Source organism: Phoenix dactylifera, unplaced genomic scaffold (genome assembly GCF_009389715.1).
Source record: "Phoenix dactylifera cultivar Barhee BC4 unplaced genomic scaffold, palm_55x_up_171113_PBpolish2nd_filt_p 000139F, whole genome shotgun sequence".
In the NCBI taxonomy this organism is placed as follows: domain Eukaryota; kingdom Viridiplantae; phylum Streptophyta; class Magnoliopsida; order Arecales; family Arecaceae; genus Phoenix; species Phoenix dactylifera.
Window position 1 is genome coordinate 31,367 of NW_024067695.1, and position 8,693 is coordinate 40,059.

An 8,693-nucleotide genomic window follows, 5' to 3' on the forward strand; every position below is an offset into this window, starting at 1 on the left:
ACTCAAATTGCATACTAACCTAGAAAGTGGGCTACTTAGTAATTAAAACCTTGTGTGCTTTTAAAATTCTTATCAGTTATGTACTTGAAATAAGACTTTCATTTCACAAACCAAATTTTATTTTGGGATTGAAGTTTGTGGGTAACTTTACTGCAAACCCTCACGAGACAACACTTGTCCACTAGGGTAACCTAGGGGTTTAAATGCTTGTTGCACGTGCTAAGTGCAATCGTAATGCTCTACGAAAATGAGTATTTATCTTAGTATATTTATATAATAAATAACACTTTTGCACTCTTATTTTCGCACTAAATTGCTAGAGACTAGCAATAAGCTAGTTGGGAGGTGTGATGAGAGCACAAAAGTGCAATCATCGTACCACCATAATTAGTATTATAGTTAATTTTTAATAATAAAATTAATTAATTGACATTGTATTTGTGTTTGAGTGCAAGGAGTCCAAAAGACCCAATAACATTGGGTTTGAGTCCAATGCGCGGCAGCCCGAGCTCAATTCAAGTCCAGCCAGTCCATGCGATCACGAGAGACCCCAGCTCATTCCATGATCCAGCCTCCCACACCCGGACTGCAAGTATGATGCAAGCCGTAATCCAGCCGCATCCGTCTCCTCCTAGCATCCCACGAAGCTCGTGCCCGTCCGAGTCCGCCTCTCCCCGCATCCAGTGCATCCAGATCAGCTCCCTCCCGGCTTCTTCCGCTCCTCCCAACGGTTCACAACAGCATTTCTTCCTCCGTTTCTGCAGCTCCTCCCTCCTTCCGTGTCCAAGATCCCGTGATGCATGCAGAGATCCAGCCCGTCCCAGCCGTTCCGTGCATTCATTCCTCACAAAAATCATGCGTCTGCAGCTCCTCCCTCTTCCGTGTGGACCCGGACGACCGTCCCCTCCAGTGATCCCGCGATGCATCGTCAAGGAACCGCAGCCAATCTTCCATTCCCGATTTTAATCCATGATCCCAGCACCAAGCCGTCCACATCTCCAGCCTCCGACGCCGCGTCCGTGATCCATGCCTCCTCCCAGGCGCCCGTTCGAATGCAATCCAGCCGTTCGTCCGCCTCCCAGCTTCTCCAAGAGATCCCGCGGCCAGTCAACCTCCCAGCGGTCCCACGGCGCCATCCACGGATCCAAGCCGTAACCGCCTCCTCCAAGTGATCCTGCATCCGTCCATCTTCCACGGCATCCTCCCATCGATCTCGGATCGCCTTCCATTCCATGTGTGATCTCGGATGATCGCCTCCTCCTCCAGCAACCGTCCCGTGATCTAGCCTCCTCCGCCTATGCTTCCGCCGTGATGCAGCCGAGATCCCGCCCACGGTCGCAGACCGCGCCCTCCTCCTCTTCCGAAATCCCAGCGGCCATGATCCCTCGCCCGTTTCTCTTCCTCCAGGCTCGGGCGATCTATAAATAGGGGAGTTCTCGGCAGGAGGAAGAGAGCTCGGAGTGGTGGTGTCCGGCGGGTCCAAGGAAACAGGGGAGCTCTTTTGGTAAGAAGAAGAAGAAAAAAAAAAAAAAAGAGAAATGCTCTGTTTTGGTTTGAAAGAAAGAATAAAAAAAAATAGAGGAGGGGAGAACGAGGAGTTTTCTAATTTCTTTTATTCCTTCCTTTGTTTTTTTTTATGTTTTATTTTGTAGAAGGAGGAGGCACTAGGCTTCCAAACTTCATTTTATTTCTTTTGTAATTATCCTTTTTATGTAATCAGTACATTTATTATCATGCAATCCTTGTTCTAGGTTCAAGTTAATTTCTATTTTTTTTAATGCAATCTTTTAATTCTTCTTTGATGCAATACATTAAATTTTCTTTGATGCAATTTATATTCTAGGCTTTTGATCTTCTTAGCACTTGTCTTCATCCATTTTAATGCAAAAATTCTTCTTTGAATAGTTAAACATTTCATGAATTCATAAATACTCTTTGATTTCTAAGTACTTATCTTTTTATAAAAAAATATTCTCCGGTAGACTAGAGAATCCATCAACATCCTCAAAATAATGTTTTTCTTTTATAATTCAAAAATTGATTTCAAATCCGAGTGAACGTTCTAATTTTTATTGAACTCCAATCGCCTCCCTGTGGATCGACCTCTTACAACCACTATTCTTCGAGTAGGAAAGGTAAGAGTAGAATTTAAATTTAACTTTTGTTCGTCGGTTCTAACAACGATCTGTCTAGCATATTTTTAGTTAGACAGGAAAGGACGAACAAGGGCCACCAGGAGAGAGTGCCTTATGCTCCTGGCTGGGCAGTCTTCGAGGGCGATTCGGCCCTGGATAATCCCCAAACGGCGCGCGAAGTTCTTCGGGTCGCGCTGCTCCCGGCCGACCAGGCCAAGATCCGGTCCATGAGTTATGGCGCCTTCATGGATACGACCGTCTGCTCTGCCATCCGGGTAAATTTGCCTTCGCATTTGTGCAAGTTCGTTTCGAATTGGCTCGGATTTTGTTTTTTATCTCCTTCTTTTACAGCACCTCCACGAGATCGAGACGCTGATGCATATAATCGCAGACTATCGGGATCGAGCCCGAAGGTATCAGCGGGGATAGGAGGAAGCTGAGGCGGGGCGCCTCGCGTCCGAAGCCGAGCAAAAGGCGCTCCAAGCGAAGGTGGAGGCGGCCGAGGACGAGATTCGGGCTCTGAACGCCGAGCTCGAGGAAGAGAAGGGCGCACATGCCCTGGCCAGGTCAAAGTTGCGTGCTTCAGAGGCGCGTCTGGCCGAGGCCACTTCGGTGCTCGCTATCCGCGAGCAGGAGGTGAAGGAGGTTCACCTCAAGGTCGAAGAGGAGGCGAAGAGGGCGGTCCAACTCTTTCGAGAATCGGAAGAGTTTCAGGAACTGATGGAGGAGGAAGCCGTGGATGGGCTCGTTCGCGGCTTCAATGACTTCCGAAATCAACTGAGGCGGCTCTGTTCCGAGTTCGACCTTAATCTACTCCGACCTGGAGCAGGGGTCGAGGGGCTCAACGCGTCCGAAGACTCGGATAGGGCCGAACCCCCGACGGCCGAGGAGGGTGAAATTTCGGCGGTCGAAGGAGCTTCTGATGCTGCCCTTCAAGCTGCTGACGTGGCCCGGGCCAAGGTGATGAATGCGGATAACTAACGAGCAGCGCCCGCCTCCTCGGGATTTACCCTTTTTTTTTTTTTTTGTTTTGTAAGTAAGGTCGGCCCTTAAAAGTGTATGGCCGAGCCCGAGTCTTGTACTTAGCCTTCGGGCTTTTATTAATGAAGATCTCTTTTCTAAGTTCATTCTAAATTTACGCCTGTTTTGCCTTTTCCTTCTCAACCGGTTAGATCTAGTTCCTTTCAACAAGTTTTCGGGCTCGATAAGCATAGGCCCATTAGGAAATGCTCCGAACTTAGATCTGATAGGAACTCGTTTCGAGCTTTAATCGATTTCGCGCTCTGGTCGGAGCTCGGACTTGCTGAGCCCTTGAGCTCGGAACCGAATTCTGCCGAGTTCTTGGATCCGAATTTTTGGAGCATCGAGCTCGATTCTTTGGCCTTGGCAGGGTTAACCTTCCAAGAGGCTTTGGCCGGGTCTTTAGACTCGGCTTTACGGGTATAAACTCGTAGAGGTTCTAAAGTCTGTCCCCGACGGGGTTATGAACCAAGGTTCGGACAGACATTAGACGGATCTCAACCCTGGTCGGGGGAGCTTCCGAGCTTAGTCGGGACTGTCGAATATTATAGCGTAAGCAAATGAACGCGATAGCATAAGTGTTGAGTGAGGAGTACCTTTCTCACTGTCGAGTCTACTCTGCGGTCAGCTCTTAGAAGAGTTCTTTGGCTTCGGAGACACGCATCCGTATGCAGTGTCGTCCGCAGGAGAACGAGGCGGCGCTTTGGTCAAAGCCCTGCGCTAAGGCGTAGCCTGCTCCCTCGTTCTTCGAGAAAAGCAAATATTGTGGCTAATGCTTTGAGTAGGAAATTTTTGAATTAATTAGCAGCCCTAATCACTACACAAAGAAGCATTTTGTTTGATTTAGAGAGATACGAGATTGATGGATGACTGCATGATCCTTAAGTTCGACTTGCTAATTTTACAGTGTAGCCCACCCTGATTGAGAGAATTAAGTCATTCTAGAAAGAGGATCCAGAATTGCAAAAGATAAGAGAAATAATAGAGTCTAGTGTCCAATCTGAATTTTGGATATATAAGGATGGTTCCTTAAGGTTTGGGAGCAAATTGTGTGCTCCTAAAGTTCCAAAATTAAAGAGTAAAATTTTAGAGGAGACTCATAACTCAGCTTATACGGTGCATCCAGGAGGCACTAAGATGTACCAGAATCTAAAAAAATATTTCTGGTGGAGTGGTATGAAAAAGGATATTGCTCAATTTGAAGCTCAGTATTTAGTATATCGGCAAGTAAGAGCAGAGCATCAGAGACCTGCTGGACCATTGCATTCTCTTCTCATTCCTCAACGAAAGTGGGAGCATACACTACAGCAAAAATGAGTATTTCCGACTTTTAGCTATCGATGCAAGAAAGAAGCATCGGCAATTTGGCCACTGCACCAAAATTTGCCGACGATTTTTAGTAGCGTCGGAAGAAATCCAGATTAGACGATGCTTATGAGCGTCATCGGAATCTTACGATGCTTAAAAGCATCATCGAAAGCTATCTCTCTCTCAGATTAGACAATGCTTATGAGCGTCGTCGGAATCCTAAGCGTTCGGAAGCATTAGTGCGCTACTGTGACTTTTTAGAAAGCGTTGTCGGAGGCCTAATCATCTTCGGCCTAATCTTTCTCCAAGACGACGCTTTAAAAAGCAAAGTCGGAGGCCTAATGATCCCCTCCCCCCAAGATGACGCTTTACAAAGCGTCGTCGGAGGCCTAGCAAATGAAGACCGATGCTTTATAGAGTGTCATGGAAGAACCAGCCAAATACTTAATGATACCCCCTCTCCCCGATCCCAACCCCTTCTCTCTCTCTCTATCTCTCTCTCGCACATGTGGAGAAAATCCCTAATCCCTTCCACTATCATCCCAGCCCTCCCTCACCCCACCCCCTTCCTCCCCAATCCCAGCCCCCCTTCCTCGCTGATCCCATCCCCCCCTCCTCTCCGATCCCAACACCTTCCTCCCCGATCTCTCTCTCTCTCTTTCAGAGAAAAATCCCTAACCCTTTCTATAGCAGAAGGCTAGGGTTTTCGCGGGGGAGGCGGCGAAGCGGTCGTAGGAGCTGACAATTGGGGTCACCAAGTTCTCCCAAGAGTTTGTCTCCAAGACCGCCAAGAAATCACTACAAAAAAAATTATCTTTTTTGGTGCATTTTAAAGCCTATACCGAAGCATCGGTAATTTTTCCACTGACGCGTTTTAAAGCGTCGTAAAAGCGTTGGATAGGTGGGAGAGGGGAAAAAAATTTCCGACGCATTTGAAAAGCGTTGCTAAAGGGTCGGTTTTAGCGACGCTAAAAGCACAATTAGCGACGCTCTAAAGCATCGGCTTTTAACCGCTAGTTTTTATAAAAAATAATTATAACAATGATTTAAAGTGTTGTTATAATTATTTTTTAAAAAATATATTTAAAAAGTTTTTTTTAAAGGTCATCCTCCCAGCATTGTGGTGCCTTTCCTTCTAGCAAGATCAACAAATCAGGATATCGGGGTTGCTGGCGGCGAAGCTCAAAAGTCGTCCCCACCGCCACGACTCCTGCGTTATAGCCGCTCCTTTCTCTCTTTCTTTTGACTGCCTCGTGGACGGACGAAAGAAGGGCATCCTCAAGATCAAGAAGGAGGCCTCCTCCTGAGTACCAATCAAACACCTGAATTTTACAATCAACACAAAAACTGTTTCACGATGCAACAGGTCCAAAACATCAAAAGCCAAGATTCCAATTTCTAAGTCTTACAAACAAATCATATCACATATTCCATCCTAACCATGAAATACAACAACAACCCCTATATAGTTCAAGAAAATTCCAACCACTAATCCGATTCAAATTAAGTGAAAATCAATGAGAAAACTATCAAGAAACCAATATGAAGGTCTACGAGAAAAGATTCAATAAACAAGAACAAGAACTCACCAAGATGATCAAGTTTTATGATGAGGGACTCCACTCCAATCCTCTTGAAGAGCGGCTTGACCTTCTTTGAAAACCTCCATTCTCCATCAACCAAAACGTAACTGAATCAATCGACATCATCAGAGAGAGAAATCAGAAAACACGAGCACCAAGTCTTGGAGTAGATGATGACAGGGTTCTCCGATATCATCTTCTTGACGGACAACTCCCACATCGAATCAAAAGAAGAAGAGGACATCGGTCATAGCACTACAGGAATTATAAGTTTTACCGACGTTTTTGAGGGCCTTTGCCGACGCTAATAAGCGTCGGCAGAAACCCAACCAACGCAAAGGAAAGCATCGTAAACGCGTCGATCATATCGGAGTGGGAAAGGTTTTTGCCGATGCCAAACAAAAGCGTCGGTAAAACCTGGGATTGCTCGACGCTAAGGAAAGCGTCGGTGTAGGCGCCATTTCCGACGTAAAAATACGTCGGCATAAACTAAAGGGGGACTGGCGGGGTGTTTTGGCCGACGCTTATAAGCGTCGGCAAAAGCGTACCAGGCACTGCATTTTAACGACGCTTTAAAGCATATAAGCGTCGGCGAAAGCGTACCAGGCACTGCGTTTTAACGACGCTTTAAAGCGTCGGAAGAGGAATTTTTTTTAAAAAAAATATTAGAAAACAAATGCATATCATAAATCAACATTTACATCAATATAAACTTGCATTACATTTATATCAACACAAATATTCAGGTCATTCAAAACATTCATATTGTCATACATGATTAATAAGTTTTAGAATTACATTGTACTTTGAAAAATATAAGAAAGATACATATAAAACTCCTTAAATAACAGTCTAAAAAGTATCAGGGACCGGATTCAGCACCATCACCATCTCTATGAACTGTTGAAGTATCAGGAATCTACAAAAAAAAAGAGAAACTTTAGAAGTTAGAAATATAAAAATTATTAACTCATACAAAATAAGTGATAATTATGTAAAGTCATCAAATACATATAGTTATTTACCTGAGGAGGGAGATATCGCTGTAACATAGATGAAATATGCTCAAGCTGAGACTGCAAAGTTTGTTGGTTCTGCTTCAGCTCCGCCAACTCTGCCTGATGGCGATCCTTCATATCTTCAATTGTTGCCCGAAGTCTACTAACTTCTGTATTGCTACTGCCTTCTCCAGCATTTCTTGTATACATGCCCACTGCAGACAACTAAGTGGGGGTAACCCCAACGCCATAACCCCTCACTCTACCATAACGCTCTGGGCCCAATAATTCAGCTAGCACCTGAGCTTCGACATGACTGGTCGCGTCGGATGATGATGACTCCCCGACGCGCTCTGAAATAAGAGTTGTTGCCCTGTCCTATATTGATAAGTGCTTAATAATTTATAATTTAGTTATCTTTCCATAGCACTTATCAATGTTCTTAAACTGATAAATACATATTTTACCATGAAATTGAATAATCATTGAAATAAATTTAAAATATGGTAAGAAGTAAATAATTCATTTCTTAAACCAGGCTATGAACTTGTCTCTCCCTTAGTTGCGATCTTTCATGAAAACTACAGAAAAACATATAAGGAGGAGATTATGTTAACCCGGTTTGGTAACCTGATAGAGTTGTAATCAAGCTAAGGTTATAATTAAATGGATTTTGGTCCTGATTAGATTGAAAGTTATAATTAATTATTTTTGTATGGGGAAAATGTTTGATTAACCCGTTTTATTAAGACACGATCTTGTTTTTAGTCTTGCTTATTTTATTTGGTCGGGATCGGTCTGAAGCAGTTTAGCAAGAATTAAATTTAAATAACATTGGGCTCGAGAACAAGTTCAAGCAAATCAACGATCATGACCCATCTCAAATCCAAAGCCAATTCCCAACCAATTTTGTACCTACCTTCGTGTAAAATTCATAATTTTAAAATTAAAAAAATAATAATAAAATATCCACAGTAATTTGGGTAAAAATTACTGGAATCACTGTTCATATGAACAGTGTTAGGAAAAGAAAAAAAAAACTCATTTACTGTTCATCTTCTTCCTCCCGCAGAGCATCTCGGCCGTCCACCTTCCACTGCGTCTTCCCGTCGATCCCGCGGCCGTCCACCTTCACTGATGATGCTCTGAAACTTAGATTATTCCCTTTCTCCCTTAAAGATAGAGCCAAACAATGACTGAATTCTTTAGAAGCTAACTCGATTCGTTCTTGGGATCAAATGCAACAAGAATTTCTTAAAAAATACTTTCCCATAGGAAGAACGAACCAGTTTAGACGTGCCATTACAAGCTTCTCCCAAACTGAGGGAGAAAAATTTCATGAAACTTGGGAGAGATTTCGAGACCTAATCCGTAAATACCCTCATCATCAAATACCTAAGTGGCAGCTAGTGCAATGTTTCTATGATGGATTGACTGAACGAAACCATCAGATGATCGATGCTGCATGCGGGGGGACATTCATGCTTCAAAATGAGCATGAAGCATGGAAATTATTTGAAAATCTAAATGAAAACTCCCTCCACCATGCTTCCTGTTCCCGTCAAGTACCCCCGAGTTCTCAAAGAAAAGGGATAATTTGTGAAATAAGTCATTCTATGGACCTGTCTAGCAAGGTAGATGCATTGTCC

General features: G+C 44.0%; 1 non-coding gene across 1 annotated transcript; it reads right to left on the reverse strand.

Moving 5' to 3' along the window:
• Positions 1 to 8,331: 8,331 nt before the first annotated feature.
• On the reverse strand, positions 8,332 to 8,437 carry LOC120104895. Its single transcript, XR_005507254.1, has one exon. It is a non-coding gene; the product is annotated as a small nucleolar RNA R71 (small nucleolar RNA).
• Between the last annotated feature and the right edge of the window lie 256 nt (positions 8,438 to 8,693).